The 7,673-nt window shown below is 44.9% G+C and overlaps 1 long non-coding RNA gene across 1 annotated transcript; it reads left to right on the top strand.

Moving 5' to 3' along the window:
* Positions 1-558: 558 nt before the first annotated feature.
* LOC116596581 lies at positions 559-3,065 on the top strand. The gene is made up of 3 exons (XR_004288196.1): positions 559-642; positions 2,304-2,365; positions 2,807-3,065. It is a non-coding gene; the product is annotated as an uncharacterized LOC116596581 (long non-coding RNA).
* Positions 3,066-7,673: the final 4,608 nt, after the last annotated feature.

Genomic DNA, 7,673 nt, shown 5'->3' with positions numbered 1-7,673 from the left:
CAATAACCAGAAGAAACCACCGAAATGGGTAAGACATGAAAGGATAATTTTGCTTATACAAAATAGCAGACTGCAAACTAAAACCAAGAAAAACAAACAGGCAGATGGAAAGAGTGGGGAAGGCATTGGCACAGCTGTGAGCGGGATTTAGACACCCAGATGCAACATAATTTGGGGGGATGGGTGAGAGAGGAAGAGAATCTGAGAAAAAAAAAAAAAAAACCCGAGATACAAAAAAGATCCTGGAGAATACTGACTTCCCATCTCTCCACCTGCAGGTTAGACTTTTTCACATCCCCCCCTTGTACCCTGGTTACTGAAAGTCATTTCCTGGGGGACAGGAGGAGGGGACCCAAGGGCAGAAAAGATAAACAGGCGTCTTTCCTAACAGAGAAGTCAGGGGCAGTAAAATCGGCAGCTATGATTGCAGTGGAAGAAGAAAGACATAGCCATTACCCAGAAGAGGTTGAAGGGTAGTGTTTGGTCTTATTATTAGCAGCGTTATTTAGATAACAACACATACGCATGGCTCCCTTTCCAGATAGAGTCCGGACGCAGGGAGGGGCAAGAAAGGAAGAACCCCTGTGCTCAGTTTCGACAGATGCCTTAACCACTGTCATGGAAACTGCAAACATCATCGTGGTTAGTCCCCCTCCCCCAACATCAACAAAATAACTCAGTAATGTGTTGTCTTCTCTGTTGATAGGGGTTAGGCGACTGAAGGTCAATGGGTAGGAAGTAAGATTTAAACCTAGAACTTTCTGATCATCTACAGTGTCTTCTCCTACCACTGACAGGCAAACACAAATCGAAGTCATCAGCAGAGGCGCTTCTGTTATGTCAAACCAAATGGGACACCCAAAGGGAGTGACGGTGGGTCCTTTAATGAATGGTGCTTCATCAGAGAAGGTTCCACTGCCTGAGCAGAGACACGGCAGGCAGCACGTGCTCTGCCCGGACGGACGGTCTGAGTCCTGTCATTTCATTTCTTTCCAAATGCTCATCATTTTCCTTTTTTTTTCTTTCTGGTACAGTTGGCTCTTTATGCTTTTAACTCCCACTGTACTGTGAGCCCTGGAGAACAAAAGTTGGACATCATTCATCCTTATATCCCCAGACCCAGGAAAAAACCCTGCTCCTCCTTAAGACTGCTACCTGGACCAGCCTTAGAGGCCCCACAGCCACGGGTGTCAGCATGCAGCACAGGGGGTCTCCACAGAGCAGGTGGCCAGTGAGGGGTGACAAAGGCACGGCTCTCCTCAGCCAGTCAGCTTCCAAGAAGTTCCCCATCTCAACTGACATCTTCCTTCTCTGGGTTCTCAGAACACTCTACTTGATGCTCCCCTTTCTCCATCTGTTCCTTGACACACTCTCATCCCAGTCCCAGAGACTAGCTGGCATTCATCCTTAGAGCTGTTTATGGCCATGCTGGTTTCCCCTCAGTTTCCTTGAAATGGCCTGATCAAGTGACGCGGCTACGTATTTTGAACAAAATAATGTGATTCTTTTCTAAAGATTACCTTACTTCGTGACTTACAAATCTTTTACATGTCATCAATGCTCAGTGATGTCTTCACTGTTGATTCCTTTATCCCCTCCCTGAAACTACAGGAGCAGCACCGTGCTGGGTTCCTTGGTCCAAACTATGAACTGTTTCCTGATGGCAGTGGGGCCGGCCTCTCTGCCTGCTGCCACAGGAAATGGGGCAGAGTTCCCACATCTTGGAGGATACATCTCTTCATGGGAAGAGAAAAACTGTAGTTCTGCATTCCAGCTCCTGGGCTGTTCACACCAGCTATTTTGGGGAAGGGGGAAGCCAGTCTCACAACACTTTCCCCAGAGAAAAGATGCCAATGTCAATGTCAGCCATTAGGAAACGTCATTAAGGCAGATGAGAAACGGGCTGTGGACATTTTTATGAGCCCAGAATACTCTGGTTGGAGATTTTATGGAGACCACAGGAAACCAGAGAGACAATGACATTCATACCCTTTTTTAGAGACTGGTAAGGAGCAATTTGTGTGTGTGTGTGCTCAACAGAGTGTGTTTCTGAAAGGGAAAGCTACTGTTGGAGGCCGTGTCAAAGCAAGCCTTATTCAGAGAACTTGTGGATCCCTTACTGATAGAATGCTCCAGGCTAAGTAGCTCAGGGCCCAAATCCTTCCAGGACTGCAAAGAAAATTCTGCCTTTTGATTCCAGGATACTCTGGAATGCTGTTCTGCATAAGTCTCTATGGTTGCAACAGTCTACCTGTAACTTCTATATATTCATTTTCTTCTTTTTTTCACATGACAAAATGAAGCTCAGAAAGGTTGAAGAACTTAGACAAACAGAAATGGTCAGCGGTGGAATCAGAACCTGAAAGTGCATTTTCTCTGTTACCATGTTGTCTCTTCACCCTGGCCCAGAGGTGCATATTTAAGGCAGGGAAAAGGAAAAAGCCTGTGCCTGTAGAATTGTCCCCAGACGAAGTCTCCTGGGGTCTTAATTTAGGTCTAGCAGCTGGGCAGAGATATTTTTCTCTGTAAATCAGCAGCTGTGCCATGCATGTATTGATCCACACAAGGAAACAGGAAGGAGGTGCGCAGATTCCGGCAGTTTGCCTTCTGCCTTTCCAGTATTGCAACTGTGTGTTTTCCTGGAGTCCTACAGGAGGGAAGGGACAGATTCTCCAGAATATTCCTGAAATGCAGAGCTTTCCTATTCATACTGACATCTTGTGGCAGTCCGGTATTACTGCAGCCTGCGTTGCCTGGTGAATTGAACGTTCAGTTTTACCAAGATTTATTTTCCTCTTCCATGCAGTTATTGGACCAGAAGCTACTAACCCCCTGGCAGGTGCCATGTACTGTGCTAAGTACCTGGGGACATTCAGACATACTTGCAGAAGAACGGTGGCCGAGACCATTACCGGAAGCTACGATAATAGCACGACCCTGATAGATAGAACTACAAAGAATCAGCGAGCACCTGTCCTGCGGGTCCTGCGGGTTACCAGGGGCTCAGCACGATCTCTACTATCTGCTCTGCACTTATTTTCCCGGTTAATCTTCGTGAGGACCCTATCTGGTGAGTATTCTCACTCTCAATTCACATTTGCGGAAATTGAATCCACAAGAAGTCACCTAAATCATCCAAATTTAAAAAGCTCGTAAGTCGTGAAGTTAGTTTTTAAACCCCAATTTTCTGTGTCTCAAAGCCAGAGCTACACATTCTGTGAACAGATAGCCGGAGGAGACACAGTGGCTCCAGTGGTGAGGTGGCACTTGAGAGGGCCTTAAAGAATGGCCAAGTTTAATCTATGCTATTTAGGCCATGGAAATAATGGGTTATCAGATTTTCCACAGGTCTAGTGGTTAAAGTTGGTTCAATTTAATTCAATTCTCCAATAGCAACAAGAAAAAATAACAAAAAGCCCCCCACTATTAACATCATTGTGTACGTGCTTCAGCTGGTTTTCTTGTGCAAACTTGCAGATACATGAATGTGAAGAGTAGCAACAACAGAAAAGAATCATAGCGTATGCGCTGCTTGGTAATTTGCTTATTTGAGCAAAATTATTGGATTCTAGTGCTGTATACCAAATTACCAGAAACTTAATATCTTAAAACAACACTCATTTCTTTCATGGTTCTACAGGTCAGGCGTCTAGGCAGGCTCAACTAAGGGTACCCCAAGGGCAGAGTCAAGGTACCTGTGGGGCTTGGCTCTAGGGCAGAATCCATTTCCAAGCTCATTCAGTTGGCAGAAGTTAGTCCTTTGTAATCGCAGGACTGAGGACTGAGTGGTTTTGCTGGATGCTGACCAGAGACCCCTTCTTATTGCCTAGAGGCTGCTGTCAGGGCCTTGTCAGTGATTCTCCATCTCAGCCATGGAGAACTTCCTTCTCATAGAGTCTCCCCAGCCTCTGAATCTCCCTAATTTCTTCTCCTGCTACTATCTGAAGAAATCCCTCAATATCTAAAGGCCTCTTTTAATTATGTGAGCCCCACCTGGAGGATCTCCCCTAGCTTAAGATCGACTGATAAGTAACCTTAATGACATGGCAAACTTCCTTTTGCCACAAAATGTAATTTGTCACGAACGTGCCACCTGGGGCCATCTTAGAATTCAGCCTGCCGCATTTAACAAACATTCACTGAGGGTCTGCTACATGCTCGATTCTAGGCTCCAGAGCTACCACAGTGAACAAATTGATAAAGGCTCCTGAAATAAACAAGTGTTCTGGAAAGAGAAAATGTTTCTATATCATGGGATGTGACTTTGTTTTTTCTTTCTTTTTTTTTTTTTCTTTGATGGGACTGTGTAATCCCAGTGTATAAATACACTGTAATTTAAGCAAATAATTCCAATATTGGACAATTTAGGTTCTCTTCCAGTTTGCATTTATAAACAACACTGCAATGGACATTCTTTTGTGCTGGTATCAGATAGATGCCCGGAAGTAGAATTTATGGGTATAATGTATGATTTTGATACATACTATCTAATTGTTTCTTGGAAAGTCCATATCAGCCATATCAGTAAATATTTCTAGAGAGATTGAACATTTTATCGTATATACATTTATTTATAATATTTATAACATTTTGGGCTGTTTCTGTTCAATCCTTTGTGAATTTTTCCACTAGGACTTTTTTCTGCCTTTTTATCATTTTATTAGATATTTAAATATTTAATGTATTAACTTCACTGTCTTACACACTGCAGATTTTATCTTAACTTATTGTCTTGTCATTTCATTTATGACATTTTTTGATAGGATGGATTTTTTCAATCTAATTTATTCACGTCTTCCTTTGTGACTGCTCTTTTTGGAATAAGAGTAAAGCCTTTCTCACCCCCCTATGTAAGCATGCATGTATATTTTCTTTGATTTATTTTTTTTATGGAAATTTTTATCTTAGCCCTAAATTAAGAATTTTAGGTTATTTTTTCAAAAGTGTAATCAGGTGCTCTGCCTTTGTCCCATGAATACACCAGACGTGTCAACGTGTCTACAATGTGAACAAATTCTTTGTTCTCTTCTGGACTTCCCAAATAGTTTGGCTGCTCTGGCTCTCCTGATGACCCCCCACACGGACTCGGTTGCTAGAGTTCTATGAGGTTTTGAGCTCGATACGCTAACTCCTCCTTCAGTACTCTTCTTTAAACTAAAAAGTGTCAGAAGCGCAATGAATTAACTTCTTATGTCCCTGTGATCTTCTCTCAGCCCACATCCACACCCCAGTTAAAGATGCCCTAGAGGGACGCCTGGGTGGTTCAGTCGGTTAAGCATCTGCCTTCCGCTGAGGTCAGGATCCTGGGATCCTGGAATAGAGTCTCACATCGGGCTCCTTGCTCAGCGGAGAGCCTGCTTCTCCTTCTCCCTTTGCCTGATGCTCCCCCTGCTTGCGCTCTCTCATTCACACTCTGACAAAAAATACATAAAATGTTAAAAAATAAAAGATGACCTAAGAGTATCGTTGATACCTCTTCCTCTCTTGTTCACTTCCTAACCTTCTACCGCCCAACAATTACTTCTACCACACTGATTTCACCCACCATTCTTAAATACATCAACTTCCTCCTCCCTGGCTCCTACGGACTTGGTCCTGATTGTGGTCTTTGCTAGTCAGCTGAGAAACCTCCTGAACAGTTTAGTTGTCTTCAGGCTCATCCAACCCGTTCTCCACCACAGTCCTGCCACCATGGCTCCTGTGGTCCTATCTCTGCCATGTAGCGAGGCTTCAGCTGCCCCCATCACCTGTGCTCTCAGGTAGGAGGTCTTCAGGCTAAAGACCCTACATTCTGCTCCTTCTCTGTCTTCCCAGCTGCACCTCCCCAGGACGTGGCCTCGGCCCTTCATTCCGCCCCACGGCAGGACTCTATGCCTTACCTTCACCTCGTCCCCCCTTCCTGGGTGCAGTCTTGTGTGCCTGCTGTGCCCTCCCACGGCGCTCCAGCTTCCCCGGCCTCTCCTGTAAGGCTGAGCCCCGACTTCACCTTCAAGAAGCATTTCGGGACATTTCCCAGGTTTCTTCCCCTCAGATTTCACTTCAGACCAACTATATGGGAGCAGGTTAGTGGTTTTTATATTCTCACATGATTACTGTTACATCTCCACAGAATCTTATCATTTTCTCTGTAGGTGCTTGTTTTTGATCAATATAAATTTCATGAAGGCTCAGGTCACACCTCATGGGTGTATGAATTTACAGCCCCTGACAGACACGAAGCGTGAAGAAAACCTAATACATAGATAAATAAATAAACTCACTCTCCCCCTGTAACAACTCTAAAGCTATTTAAGTTTGTGTAACGCGCCTGCCATCTTTGCTCACCCTCTCTTCGGTATCCTGTCTTCTAAGTTCATACCTTCTGTTTTGATCATAACCTTTAAAACCAACCTGAACTCTGCTTTAAAGGATAGAATGATCCCTTGTTTGGGGGAAATTTTGTCTTATAAGTTAAGCGGAGTTCTCAGGGATTTTCTCGAAAGGCCTTTTTCTCTTCTTGCAAATGTCAGAACCTCAGGCCTAAAGGAACCAGGACTTTTTCTTTTTCCAGGCTGTCGAGTACCTTTATGACCAAGTTTCCACGTGCCTGCACTTCCCAGAGCCCAGTGGTTGCAGTTCCTGGGACACAAAATAGGAGCTTTCATCCAGAATGTGCTGCCGGGCTCTGTAGACCTCTCTGAAATCAACGGCACATATTATCCAGGTTGCTATGGAAACCAACATGTCAGATCAGCACAAAATAAGATAAAGCCTTGGGAGACGTCACTGATGCTACAACCTCCTTCCCAGTCTCTCTTCTTTTCTGTGCAGACGTGTGTGTGTGTGTGTGTGTGTGTGTGTGTGTGTACGCGTGTGCCTGAGTGTGTGTCTGAAGGAGTGCTTAGTGTCAAAGCCAAGTTGTCCCTTTTTCACTGAGTGCATGTGCCTTTCTACCCTTCTCAGAGTGGGGACTCTCCAACTTTACTACTGTTGGGGCTTCGTCCCAGAGGCAGCCCAGTCTGTGGGGCCCCACGGAGAGCTTAAATCTTTCCTATCAACATTGAAATGGAGACTGCAGAGAAGAGGTAGTTATGTAAGGAGAAATAACCCACCATCCGTCCTGAGGACTAAGCCACATTCCACAGAAAAGAAAAGAAAAAAAACTGTGGTTGGTGTTTTGCTAATGTCTCTGCTGTTAATACAGGGCTCCAGTCCAGAGCCAGGGAAAACATTTCATTCAGACCTCAGAGGAGGAGGCTCTTATAGAAATCCTTGTTTCGGCTGGGTCAGGGAACCCACCCAGGCAGCGTGCTGGGAAATGTTTCCAGTGCTAGAAATTCCAGCTGGATGCTGTAGTTCCTTTGGCCCCTAGTTTGGAATAAGGTATACTAATGAGAAAAGGTGCTGCTTTATGTCCACTCAGGCTTTCATTCACTAGGATGGCGAGATGGGCAGAGCCCTGAGTTCCTGAATGTTCTCAGCTGCTTCGCAGATACCCCGGAGCTGGAGAGAAATGTGGCGATCTCTAGCAACTTAGGTATTTGGGGCAGCATGCTGATGCACATGAGTCTGGAGTTCAGACCCCTTGACAAGGAGATCAGCAGTTCTGAGCACTGTGTGGGTCCGTGTTGCCGTCTTAGGTGTTTCAGACGTATCACTGGAAACTCATTAATCCTCACAACAAGCCTGCATGC

Source organism: Mustela erminea, chromosome 7 (genome assembly GCF_009829155.1).
Source record: "Mustela erminea isolate mMusErm1 chromosome 7, mMusErm1.Pri, whole genome shotgun sequence".
NCBI classification, from domain to species: Eukaryota; Metazoa; Chordata; class Mammalia; order Carnivora; family Mustelidae; genus Mustela; species Mustela erminea.
This window is presented reverse-complemented; position numbering and strand designations above follow the sequence as displayed.